Genomic DNA, 14,709 nt, shown 5'->3' on the forward strand with positions numbered 1-14,709 from the left:
TGTTGTGATCCTTTCCTTATCGTGACCATAAAATCGAATTCTGAGAGTAAGAGTAACCATCGTGTGACCCTCCCCGTGGTGCATGGCTTGTTCACCAGATATAATAAGGCTTGATGATCCACAAAAAATACAAACTTATTGGCCAATAAGTAATATCTGTATTTCTTAATAGCGTATACCATGGCCAACCCTGCACATTCAATTGTGGTATAGTTAATTTCTATATCAGTTAATTGTCAACTGGCAAAGCAAACCGGATAATCCAATTTGAATTCCCGAGGTTGCACCAACACAGACTCTATAGCAAAATTTGATGCATCAGTTAATTGTCAACTAGGAAAGCAAACCGGGTAATCCAATTTGAATTCCCGAGGTTGCACCAATACACACTCTATAGCAAAATTTGACGTAGAGCGATGTGCACATGGAATACAAGGTCCTAGTTGGGTGTTCTCAAAATTATTGCACTAGCCAATGCTTTCTTCAAACTGATCATATGCTTGTTGTTGGTACTCTTCAGTCCATTCAAAGACTATGAGCACTCTATACAATGGTCTGGCGATTTCAGCATAGAATATGATGAATCTTTGATAGTACCCAATATGTTCCATAAACCGTCGTACACCCTTGTAGTTTGTTGGTGGGGGTAATCCTAATTCCAGAATCAACTTCACTTTTCTCTGTGGAAATACCATTCTTAGACACAATGTGTCCTAATATAACACTGTGCTTGACCCAAAATTGGCATTTTAAAGGGTTTAAAGATATGAGATATAATCAACATCTCTCAAACACCTTTTTTAAGCAAGCGAGATGTTTAGTCCATCATGAGTGTGCACAAAGATATTTAATGAATACCTCAAGCCACTTTTGCAAGTAGTCCTCGAAGGCCATGCACATTAATCATTAGAAAATTGCAGGGGCATTAGTGAGGCCAAAAGGCGTAATCTTATAAGCATAAGTCCTCCCTCCCCCACATTGTGTTAAAGGCTATCTTTTGTTGGTCCTCTAGTGCAATGGACACTTGGTTGTATCCCAAAAGATCGTCTAAGAAGCTATAGGCTTCATCACCCTGCTACCTGTTCTAATACATGCTTCGTATATGGTACTGGGTAGTGGTCTTTCCTGGTAGCTACATTGACCTTTTTGAGATCAACACACACTCTTAGCTTTCCATTCTTTTTTGGCACGATCACAATTGGTGATAGCCAATCTGTGTGCTCAATCTTGTAGATGAAATTTGTAGCTATATGAGTTTATTAATTTCCTCCTTTACAATAGCTGTGTATTTAGGATTCATCTGGTAAGGTTTCTGCCTGGATGGTCTCGATCCCTCCATGATTGGAATAGTGTGTTGAACCACCTTAGGTGGTATACCCTTCATTTCAGTATACTTCCAAGCAAAACAATCCTTGAACTCTTTCAAGAGAGCAAAGAGCTCCTTTTCTTCAGCAGAGTCAAGTCATTAGCAATGTAGATAGGTTTGGGATCCTCCCCTAGCTCAGCAATGTCTACCTCTTTAACTTCTACTAGTCCATCGTAAGACATGGAATGGCCATTCTCCTTCACTCCTTTGGCCGTCAGTTGGACTAATTTATGCTCATCAATGGTGTAAGTTTTGAAATGTTCTGGCTTGTCATCATCATGTTGGACTAATTTTTGCTCATCAATGGTGTAAGTTTTGAAATGTTCTGGCACAGGTCTGGCTCGTCATCATCATCCTCCTCTTTCTAAGCCATCACCTTTCTTGCCTCTCGCTTGACTTTATCCAAAGCCTTATTTTGTTTCCTTCTTCTAGCCTTAGTAAGTTTAGGTGGATTAGGCTCTTGAAGAGTAGATTTCTCTTCTCGTTTTTTCCTTCCAAGGTAATCTTACTCAACTCATCACCCCAATTCTTAGAGAACTCATCGTACACCTTAGTGACCTTGAGATATATTAGCCATTAGGCATCCATGGGTTTACTTTGCACACAGGGCATTGCGTTCAGTGGTATACCTCTTTTGTTTTTGCCACTTCCTGAGGCATGTAGTGCTTGCGACCTTGTGGCCCACACACTTCTATGCTTGAGGCTTCATCCTGTGTTTTCTCTTCCATGAGTTGCACATTCACCATGCGTACTAAGTTAGTGGGAATGGTTCTTGATTCAACATACTTTGTTCCTCTGGGGGGGCAACACATCTATTGTGGCAACAAGCACATGCATCTAGTTCCTGATTCAACACACTTCTATGCTTGAGGCTTCATCCTCTGTTTTCTCTTCCCCACCTTGAGTTGCACATTCACCATGCGTACTAACTTAGTGGGAATGGTTCCTGATTCAACATACTTTGTTCCTCTAGGGAGGCAACACATCTATTGTGGCAAGTACATGCATGCATCTAGTTTCATGAAAGTCTAGAGGTGGAAGCGACGGGGATACATCTCGTTCTCTTCCTCTTCACGTGAGTGTTCTTTAACTGGTTGGTAGACTTGTAAGGATGTGGTTCATTCTGTTGTGACCAAATCATCTCCAAACAATTGGCCTTCCATGGGGCGTCTTCCATGTATGGAGATCGATCTTCAAAATTTGCGAATCCTTTTATACATATACTTGGTCTAATGTCCAATCATGCACCACATTGGCTTCCCTCATGAAGAGTCTGCCCAAGATAATATCATATGAATTTGGTTGGCACAAAAAGTCCATTACAACAAATGCATGATGGTAACGGAACGAAAAAACCTTAAGCTTAACGTTTCTCAAAAATCTCATTGGCCTTGAGGATGTTCCATTTGCCATCTTAACGATTAGGTCAACTCTTTCTAACTCAGGTTTTCCCTAGTTTTCCCAATATTGCTTGGTGATAATGCTCACAAACGCACCTCCATCCAGGATAGCAAGTGCTTGGTACCCATTATGGTGGATTAGAATTGTGGCATTCATGTCATCGCCCTCATAATATCTTCCCAATTGGTTGATAGGTATTTGGATAAATCTAGGTGCTTCCCTTTCCTTAGGTACTAGGTTTTTCTCAACTAGAGGTGTCTGGCTCTCCTCTGTAGTGGTCATTAGGTTCATTCTTCCTTCTACCCAATCCTTGACGTCTGCCCACAATGCTGGCATGTTGCGTAGCAATGGTCCAAGCGGCATTTTGATATTTGTGGACAATACTGCTGCTGAGAGACTACCTATATCTCTAGGTTCTCTGGCAAGTGAAGTCTCCTTCCATGTATTTGTCTCATACTCAATCCTAGGGAATGAATGGGTCGACAGTTCTTGATCTGACTCTGCAAACATCCTTGCCACCCATCAGATCACTATGAGTCCCTTCTTGAACTCTTCGAGAATTGGAGAAGGCACATCTAACTTTCTTTCTCTTAGTAACTCATTCCGTGGATACAATGTATCCCTAGCCTTGTTAGCCCCTCAATTTGGCTTCATGGTTGCGTTGACACTCCTCTACAAGGGCCTTAGCTTTTTCTAGCTTTCTTTTTGCCTCCTCTGCATTTCGATATTCTCCAACACCCTTGGGGTTCGCTGGTCGCTCTTTTGCGATTCCATGTGCCTGCTCATCTGTTCTCAGCAATAGATCGCCTCCTTCCTTTGACTGGGTGGAGCCGGTGTCATGGTATATTCCCCTATCCATCCTGAATTATAAACAAGGTGTCACCCTTGCCCACCTTTTTTGCTCTTCTCCTTCTCCCAGCCTTAAAAGTTGTAATATCTTCTAGGTTTTTCCCTTTGTCCACCTATTTTGCTTGTGTGCATGTTAGGACATTCTAGCGTGAGATTTCTAGTCTGCACACTTAGTCATGGTTAGATGAAGAAGAATTACCATTGGTGCGATAAGGGCAGTCCTTGATTAGATGATCAACACCACACTTAACACAAGAAAGAATTGGCATGGTGTTGATCTGTGCTGCCAATCGGCCGAGGGTTTGACTAGCATTTGCTACATTTTCAGAGGACGCTCCACATACTCGATGAGGTCCATTATAATGAAAACATTGTATGGGTCCCATTGTCATAGTCAAGATTATGTCTTTTCCCTTCCACTATACCATGGTCTAAAACACTGGCACTAGCATGCTATTTTGTAGGACATAATACTCTGGTGTGATCTCAAGTGGTTCCTCATAGTAGTCATTATTCACTTATACTTCGCACATATTTTCCCCGTCTTCCAAGGGTTCTTCAATCAACACCTAGTTGATCTTGGCATGTGGTGGCTATGGTGGTAGAACAGGTGGCGGTAATGACATCATATCCTACATCCTACCTCTTGAGAAATAGGATGCTTTTAGTTGCCTTGCAACCATATTGGGTTGCATTGGTGGTGCTGGTAAAGCTAATGGCACTCTGGGTGCTAGCAATTGTACTAAAGGTTGGATCCTTGGGTATCTACACATGGCAGTATCGTGGTCTCTAGTCTTTAACAATGAGCATAATAGAGTAACTGCCTTGGTCTTAGGTGAGGACATTCACTTCTTGTATAATTTTGTCTACCAACAATTGAGCACCAAATTAACTATCTCCGGGCGTAGAGATGGGCATTCCCTAATTGCTTCCCTCCCATCCCTTGTTTTTAGCTTCTCCAAGATGGCAGTACTGAGCTCTTCAACTATCATGTTGCCAACTTGCTTGTTTTTAGGTCTTGCATCTTGATGACTAGAGACTCATAATGTTGCTACTACACCGAAGCTACCTTGGCATCTTCTGGTGGTGCGGCAACTCAAGCATGTTATCTTCATACTCGATAGCCAACTTACAACAAGTATCTAGAGTAGTCGGTCGGGCCAACCCCAAATAATCATGCATCTTATGATCCTGTACTCTTCTTCAAAAACAAGGCAATAACTAGTCACCATCAATTAGCCTTTCCCTCAATTCGCATCTTAAGTTTAGGTGCTTGAGTCGAGAAACATAGTCCCTCATGGATTCATTTTCTTTCTGCTTAATGTTATGGAGCTGAGCCACAAGACTCCATCTATCACCACTTCGAGTGAAGCTTGCTATGAACACATTCTTAAGTCGAGTGAAATTGACTTTGTCCTCATGCTTTAAGGTTTGATACCACTGGTGGTCCTTCCCTTCTAGAGTTAGAGAAAATGCATGTATGATGGTCACATCATTCACCGACCCATAGGTTTCACATGTTGACTCAAAGATCTCTAGGTGTTGGATTGGGTCACCATCTCCTGAGAACTTTTACACAAGTTTCAAAATGATGTACAGCTTCATCAGAGACTATTAGAATTCAAGGGCAGTGCCCAATTCCCTAACCATGCCTCTGCCCATTTTTGCAGCCATATTCAACAAATCCTTCCTTGTGGCCGTATTTAGATCTGCATGGGGATCCACTATTAGCCTTTAAGGAGCAATTTCCCCTACCTAGACCTCGTGCTCTGCCTGCGTAGGTCCTTCTATCCTTTTCGGGTCTACGGTTGGGTTGGGCAATTCCTCATCACCTGGCTCTTCATTAGCAGCCTCAGCCCGCAGCCTCAGCCTGTTTGTTGAATTAAGAGTTCCATGCTATGCAAGAATGTGGGATTATTGATCATTTCATTTATCTATTCCCTTGTGTAGAGCCAATCCTCTTCTTTTGCAGATGCCCTAGGTAGATTGTCCACTTCTTGCATTTCGAGGTCTTCCTCAACCTCGGGCTCCTCATTTATGGGTTCTAGGGCTGGTATCCCTCCTTCTGTCAGTCCCACCCCCATGTTATCTGTGGCATCCCTAGATGTTTATGCTTCCTTGCCATGTAACTTAAATAAATTATCAATTTCCCTCCGTTTCGCCACCATTCTACACGTATCAAGCTCTTACCTTTTTAAGCTCAAAAGTCGCAGACGCTCTGCTTCAACCATCTTAATGTCAATCTCCACTTCCTCAGATGTGGGGTAGAATATTTGACCCATCTTGATAGCATTCTCCTTGTCTCATCTAATCCTAGGAGTAATTCCACTAATTCTCAAGGTGTTGGTGTTCCTGGGGTTAGTAGACATTAGGGCTATAGGTGTTGTTAAGTTCGGTTTTGGACCATGTCCTATGCTCATTGTGATGGACCCTTGTCCGTAGATTGAGATTCAGCTTCTATGCTGGGTTGGAGACCAAAGAATCCCCTAGCTATATCAAATATTCCACTGGACTTCATAGGAGAAGCAAGTTTCCCTTACTCTCCAAGTCCAGAGAACCATAGTCCTTCCATGGATTCTTCACTACTAGTTTTTGTAGTGGTCAAATTTCTCCAAGCTACAACACTCAATTGAGTGCTCACCACCAAGCAACCCAAACCAACACTTTTCTAGTAGGAAGACATGGGTAATTAGATGCACTGTCATCATCAAAGGTAGGGTCGTCTCTAATAAGTTTTCTTGACCTCAAGTGCATGAGAATACAGTTCAACAAACAAACTCACTACTCCAATTTTTATGCTCTCTTATCTGTCAGACTAACATTTCATGTTGTGAAATGGGTTTCACACTGTGAACTAGGTCTCATGTCGTGAACAGCTTGTGTTTCACGCCTTGAAATTTCAGGTTAGAATTGTGCTAATTTGAGTCGGGGAGATTACTATAGTGCACTTATGATTCTCTCTTTCCACTGATGTGATAATCCTTCAATCCGTGAACTCAACCTATCTCACATCATGAAATGGAAGTTCTATCTCACGCCGTGAGATGCCAATGTGTTTCATGTCGTCAAATGTACCCGTTTTTTCACAAGATAAGATTTTTTCAATTTCCTTGAAATGTTGTGGTTGGTACTAATAAACGTCTTGGTTCCTTTGATGAACATGATGTAGAAGGCACATATGTAGACACGAACTCAGTTTCACATGGTGTATTACTATAGCATAGCATACTTCCTACACACGAACAAACAAATTGGGATGGAAGAGATACGAAGGCACATGTGTTGCTTGCTTTATCAATTAAGAGGAGTATCATTCCTCACATTCGGTCATGTAGGACTACTAAACATGCGTGAAATGCACTTGCATCATTGTAACAAGCACATAATGAAGCACGTGTTTCTTATCTATGTAAGCAATTAGAGTCATAGCATATGGATGAGCGAGACTCCATGGATAGCTTCCTTACAAAAGCAAGGATTTTGAGGAGCATTTGGCCCCCAGTGTTGATGAAGTATATTCTGACAGTTCATTGGTGCCTACTGTCTTGAATGCGTTGCCGGACTCGTGTCAAGTTTTTGCTTCTACTTTATCAAACTCATGAGATGAAAGACAATCCAAATGCCTTGAAGTTTGAGGAGTTGGTTTTTGTGGTCTTACAAGAAGAGCAATCCAAGCAAAACAGCTTTGTTATGCATATAGGAGATCAAGCCTTTACTGCCAACAAAGAGACAAAGGTAAATCCTTGCCTCAAGGTAGTTACAAGCCAAAATCAGAGTTATCAGCAGAGCAGCCAGCAGCAAGCTTGCAGACAAGGAAGACGATAACACAAAGAAAAAGGACAAATGCAACTATGATAGGAAACGTGGTCGCTACATTAATGAGTGCAAAAAATCACTGGAGAAGGAGAAAAAGAAAGACTTAGGTATGGCTGTATAGCTGATGCATGCTGTCTAATATGCAAAAAAACAAAGAATTTCAAACTATGCACATGTTGATTGGGCTTTCATGTGCAGTAGTGCAGTTTTTATCCTTTGCATAAGGATGTATGCATAGTTGTTACAAATGTATATGTTTGATATTTTGATAGCGGTACTAATAAGCACATTACTTCTCATCGTAGTTTGTTCTCATCACTTGAATCTACTCCATATGAAAACATTGTTATATGTGCAAAAACAACTCCTCATATCATGTAAAAGGAGTTGGTAAAATTATTCTCATTGCTATAAGTGGTGGAACAATCACGCTTTTAGATGTATTATATGTATCAAGGATCAAGAAGAACTTGTTATCTATATCTACCATTACTAAGGCTAGCTTAGTGGTTGTTTCATGATGATCATAGAAGAGTGACGACAATACAATTATTTCTTCTGGTACTTTGTCTCATGGCCTTTATAAGCTGGATACATATGAAAGACAAAGGCATGTTATATATAGAGTTTCTGCCACCCACCACAAAGGCAATGGGTGATGCTAAGCTATGGCATGCATTCTTTGGTCACTTGAACTTTGGCAATTTGTTGCGCTTGCATAACATGACATGGTGTTTGAGCTACCACATCTTGAAGCCCCTATCAAACATATTTGTGAGAGAGAGATTCTTGGAAAAATGGAATGGGCATCGTTTTCCAAAGATGGTTCAACTAGAGCTATCTAAAAGTTACAACTTATACACAATGATATATGTGGTCCTATGAAGACACCATCTATTGGAAGCTACCTCTATTTTGTCACATTCATTGATGATTATTCTAGACATACTTGGGTATATCTATTGAAACAGAAATTAGAGGATTTTTATGTGCTTCATGCACTTTGCTACTATGGTTGAAAATGCTTACCTATGTACTGATCCAAGGGGGAGTTAAGGAGTTTCATGCATACATGGCTGATCATGGGATAAAACACCAGTGTGTTTGTTGTGCCTAATACACCTCAGCAAAATAGTGTATCTGAATGCAAAAATAGGTCTCTCACAGAGATGACACCTTGTATAGTTAAAAGTTGAGAGTGACCTTATAGTTTTTGGCTAGAAGCAGTCATGTGTGCAACATTTGTTTTGAATAGATGTCCTACTAAGGCTTTGCATACAGTTATGCATTTTGAATCTTGGAATGGCAAACAGCCCATTGTGGCTTACTGACACATTTTTTGTTGTCTTACTTATACACGTGCCTTAGCAAATTCGTAGCAAGCTTGACGATAAGGCTATTAAATGTATTATTGTGGGGTACAGCTCGAAAAGTAAAGGTTATCATCTCTATCATCTTGCTACCAAGCAAATTCTCATAAGTAGAGGTGCTGTATTTGTGGAGATGCAATTTATCCCTTTCTTTCATATTAAAAAAATAAAATACATGTTTCGAAACTCTCCTTCCATTGTTCAATGTAGAGGACACATTGATGTAGAGCATTTGGGCAATCAAAAAAATACTGAAAATCAGTCCACACAGGTTATAAATCAACATGTTTTTCAGCCCAAGATCAGCCTATTGATGAGGAAAATGTGGATGATGCAATTGATGAGGAAAGAAGGGAAATTGAGGAGTCAAAAAGTATGCAAAAAATGGCTGGTGCAAACACTATATGACAGCAAATTGGCCACTCCTTTGCCTAGCAGAACATGTGCAAGTTCTCATCTCACACATCCCATGTTAATGCAGGTCATGCTTTTATTGCTAGATTATGTAATGAAAAGGAACCTGTCTCCTTTGATGAAGCAAAGGAATCTAAAAAATAGATGAGTGCTATGCGATCTGAGTATGATTTGATACTCAAAAATGATACATGGGATTTTGTAAACTTGTCTCTTGGCAAGAAGGCCATTGGTATGAAATGGGTTTACAAGCTCAAACGCAGAGAATATGGCAGTGTTGATCAATACAAAGCTAGGTTTGTTGCAAAGGGTTATGTGCAAGAGAAAGGCATTGAATTTACATAGTACACAAAGGGTTCCCTATGCAAAAAAAGGGGGTTTGGGTGGGATATCACGCCCGTACAGTGTCCAATAGGGGTGAAACTTTGTGAGTGGATTTATGGGACTGCTACCCCCCCACTCGTTAAGTTTCACCCCCATGAACGTCATATGGGCATGACGGTGTGTTGCCACCTGCTCTTTTTTACATAGTGCCCGAGAAGGGTCCCCTATGCAAAACAGAGTGGATTTGGGTGGGACATGCTGACAACCCAAAAGATCTTTGGAGAGAACTGAATAGGTTATATCAAGGGGAGGAAGAAGAAATTATAGTTTTTGTGAATAGATTTAAAGCAATTTGGAGAAGAATCCTGAGGGTTTTGGAAGAGAATCAGGTGCCGCTAGATTTCCCAAAGAAAGATAAATTCATAGGATTGTTACATGTGAGTATTAAAGAAAAAGTGGAGCTTAAGGATCGAGATACTTATGCAGAGGTAGTGAGGATGGCCACAAAGCAATGGAGAAAGAAGGTGAGGAAACAAGAGTTGCTTGGCTTATGTGCCAACACAGGACAACTTGGCAGATTTGTTCACGAAGGCTCTCCCACAAGAGAAGTTTGAAGCTTTTCGCAAAGCTTTAAACTTACTTCCCTTTGGAGACTAGTCTGGGCTCATAGTCCAAAGAGCCTGGCACATCTTTATACTTTTAGTGCCAGCTCACCCCTTGTTTACATCATCACAAAAACCTTTGCACCCACATGTCGTATGACTACCATACGGAGTATCATTGCGTTAGCAACGCATAAAGGTTGGAATGTATGCCAATTGGATATCAAAACTAATTTCTTGAATGGAGATTTACATAAGGACGTCTATGTATCTCAACCTCGAGGTTTAATATAAAAATAAGTCAGGAATCAAAAGTATGCGGATTGAAGAAAGCTTTGTATGGTCTTAAGCAAGCTCCCAGAGCATGGTATGAAAAGATACATGCATACTTAGTTACACAGGATTTTTGTAACGGCCCAACTCACAGTAACCTCTATATTAAGAGGACTAAGGATGTTTTATTGGTCATCATGTTATACATTGGGTGATGACATGTTACTCACATGCCCTAATGATGATTATATTTTAGCTTTTATATAGCTGATTTAGAGAAGTCTTTTGAGATGTCGAATCTTGAACCATTATACTATTATTTAGGCATTGAATTTTGGCAGCATAATGATGGCATTGTTATGTTGTAGAGGAAAAACATAGATGCATTGTTCAAGAGGTTCAATCTTGAAGACTATAAACCTATGGCTACACCTATGGAGCCAGGTTTATGTTGGAATTAGGGTTGCAGGAATGCACACACAACTTCAAGAAGATGAGGAAGCTTGAGCACAACACAGTAGTGTATTATGAGTGCCAAAAATGAAAGATTACAAGCCCTAGAAGATAATGGGCGTATATACAATGCACGGGGGAAAAAACCTCCTAGTGAGGGAAAAAGTGCCCCGGCGGTCCTAAGTGTGTTCACACACATCACTACTATAATATGGTAACAAATCCCCCCTGGAGTGATGCGGTGAACAAGAGCTAGCACTCATGTATAGGGAAGTGTCTAGCTATGTGGACGAATCCACAAAAGGGAGTAAGCCCAAAGCTTTGCGAAAAGCTTCGAACTTCTCACGAGGCAGAGCCTTTGTGAAAAGGTCTGCAAGGTTATCCTGTGTTGGCACATAAGCCAAACTGATCTCTCCTGCAGAGAGTCTCTCCCTGACATAATGGTAGTGCACCTCAATGTGCTTCGTACGAGCATGGAACACTGGGTTCCGCGCAACTGCCAATGCGCTCTGACTGTCAGTGAAGATGGTGGTGGCAGATGGCTGCCCAACACCCAAATCAGCCATAAGGCGTCTGAGCCACACACACTCAACCGTAGCTGTGAAAGCTGCCCTGTACTCAGCTTCACAACTAGAAGTGGCCACAGTAGGCTGCTTCTTGCTCAACCATGATATGCATGAGCTTCCAAGCATGAAGCAAAAACCACTCGTGGACACGCGTGTGTCATAACAACCAGCCCAGTCAGAATCTGAAAAAGCATGTAAATCTGGCGGCAATGATCCCCCCTTGGGATAAAACAACCCAAGATGCCGAGTACCACTCAAATAGCGAAAGATACGCTTCACTGCCTGCCAATGCTTAATGCCTGGGCTATGCATAAATCTGCTCACCTGTGAGACTGCAAACTGAATGTCTGGCCTCGTAATGCATACATAAATGAGGCAACCAACAGCTGTCTGATAGAGTGTGACATCAAAGTGATCTCCAGCATCATGAAGACTCAACTTCAAACCTGTCTCCATGGGAGTAGCAATAGGCTTGCAGTCTTCAAGGCCAAATCTCCGCAACAATGTTTCAATATACTTTGTCTGACACAAAGCAATACCTCCATCACACTGCTTAAATTGTATCCCCAAATAATGATGCAAATGCCCCAAATCTGACATTTCAAAAGAGGCATTCAAATCAGCCTTAAAATCAGCAATATGACTCTCATTTGGTCCTGTGAGCAGCATGTCATCGACATAGAGAGCAATGATTAGATGTACACCATCCACACGTTTAGCATACAAAGTGCTTTCTGTTGGACTATTCTGAAACCCATGTGCAGTCAAATATGCATGTATTTTTTCATACCAAGCTCGTGGAGCTTGCTTTAAACCATATAAAGCCTTTTTTAACCTGCACACTTTGTTTTCCTGCCTTCTTTGAACAAAACCACGAGGCTGCGATACATACACCTCCTCATGCAAATCTCCATTTAAGAACGCAGTCTTTATGTCCAGCTGATGTACATTCCAACCATTATGAGCTGCTAATGCACAGATGCTACGAACAGTGGTCATACGACATGTGGGAGCAAAAGTCTCATCAAAATCAATGCCCTTCTCTTGAGCATAACCTTTTGCAACAAGCCTAGCCTTATGGCGATCCACTGTGCCATCAGGCTTACGCTTCAATTTGTATACCCACTTAGTGCCAATGGCCTTCTTGCCAGGGGGCAAGTCACATAAAGACCATGTACCATTCTTCATAATAGCATCGTATTCTGCTTGCATAGCAGCCATCCAATTTTCTGAACTTTGTGCCTCATCAAATGAAACAGGCTCACTTTCATCGCACATACTAGAAACAGCCAATGCATAACAATCTGACGCATAAGAGGCACCATGAGAGCCAGAACGAGTGCGACTAGACAAAGGGGCATCCAACTTGCTGTCACGCAAAGTCTGCACCAGCCATCTAGGCATATTCCTAGAGCCCTCAATCTCTTGTCTCTCATCCTCAAGTGCATCATGCACATCTGCATCAGATATAGGCTGATCTGTGCCATCATTTAAAACCTGCATAGGCTGAAAAACTGCCTCATGAGGTATTGCACTTGACTGTGCACCACTGAAAAGAGGCAACAATGTATCATAGACATCACGTGAGCTGATATCTGTCTCCTTAGTACATGAAACCAAGGGCTGAACTGCATCTTCCACAAATACAACATCACGGCTAACCAAAATGCGCTTTGTCTGTGGATGATACAAACGATAGCCTTTGCTCTCAGCACTATATCCAACAAAAATACATTTGACAGCTTTGTCATCCAATTTTCTGCGATGTTGCACAGGCACTAATGCATATGCCAGGCAACCAAAAACACGTAAATGGCCAACAGATGGCTTGCGGCCATGCCAAGCCTCATATGGAGTGACAACCTGTAATGCTTTGGTGGGACACCTGTTTAGTACATAAGTGGCACACATGACAGCCTCAAGCCAAAAACCATGTGGTAGACTTTGACTCTTAACCATACATCTTGCCATTTCCATGAGAGACCTGTTTTTTCTCTCAGCCACACCATTTTGCTGTGGTGTATACGGCACTGTACATTGGTGTTTTATCCCACGCTCAGCCAGAAATGCATTAAATTCTGAAGACATATACTCCCCCCCTCGATCTGAACGGAGGGTGCCCATCTTACTTTCTGACACATTTTCAGCCATAACCAAAAACTGTTTGAAGCACAAAAACACTTCGGACTTTGCCTTCAAAGGATATACCCATGCATGCCTGGTAAAATCATCAATGAAAGTCACGAAGTAAAGGTAGTTTCCAAATGATGGAGTTTGCATGGGACCACAAACATCACTGTGAACAAGCTGTAATCTGCGTTCAGCTCTCACTGATCCATCTTTGGGAAAGGAAGCACGCTGCATTTTACCCAATATGCAGCCCTCACAAACATGCTTGACAGGTGCCTCAAGCTTAGGCAAAGAAGACACCATTTCAGATTTCTGCAGGCGCAGCAAACTTGCAAAATTCAGATGACCAAAACGTGCATGCCACAGTTTTGCATTTGAAATAGCCTGCGTATCCATAATAGCACATGCTGAATCCTCTACACATTTGCCATCCATATTGAGCTTATACAGCCCTCGACATAGTGAACCAGATGCTACAATGATGTCACCACAAGAGAGATCATGAACAGTACATCTGTCATCCACAAATTTTACAACCAAACCTGTTTTGGCAAATGCGGAAACTGACAGCAGATTCTTTTTGATCCCTGGCACATACAATGCATCAAAAAGTGTAAAGGTGTTGCCATTTGCAACATTCAGCACAATCTGTCCAACTCCTTTAACGGGATAAGAGGAGTTATTGGCACAAGTGACAGTATTCCCTGTGGGAGCAGACTCAAGGAAAGTGAATAAACTGCGCTGCGAGGTGATATGCTTAGTGGCACCACTGTCAAAGTACCATACATCTGAATCTACTGCAGACATACATGTGTCATGCAAAGATGGGTCATAACTGCACTGCGCATTGAATGCCCATTCTGTATCTAGCACAACATTAGCAGATTCATTGTTAGAAGGAGAGGCATCTGCAACAGCCATACCAGCCTCTTTCTTCTTAGCCTCTTTCGCAGCCAGCTTAGGACACGCTTTGATGACATGATCATTTCCCTTACAGTACTTGCAAAATGTTTTCTGTTTGTCACCCTTCTTCTCATCTTTGTCTTGCTTCTTTGGTTGCGCAGCATTTGCAGATTTCTGCTTACTAGAAGAAAAGCCAGCTTTACCTTTCCCGCTTCTCTGACTAGCAACGAAAGCTTGATCTG

Source organism: Cibotium barometz, chromosome 25 (assembly GCF_041138505.1).
Source record: "Cibotium barometz isolate CiBa-2024 chromosome 25, ASM4113850v1, whole genome shotgun sequence".
Lineage (NCBI taxonomy): Eukaryota > Viridiplantae > Streptophyta > Polypodiopsida > Cyatheales > Cibotiaceae > Cibotium > Cibotium barometz.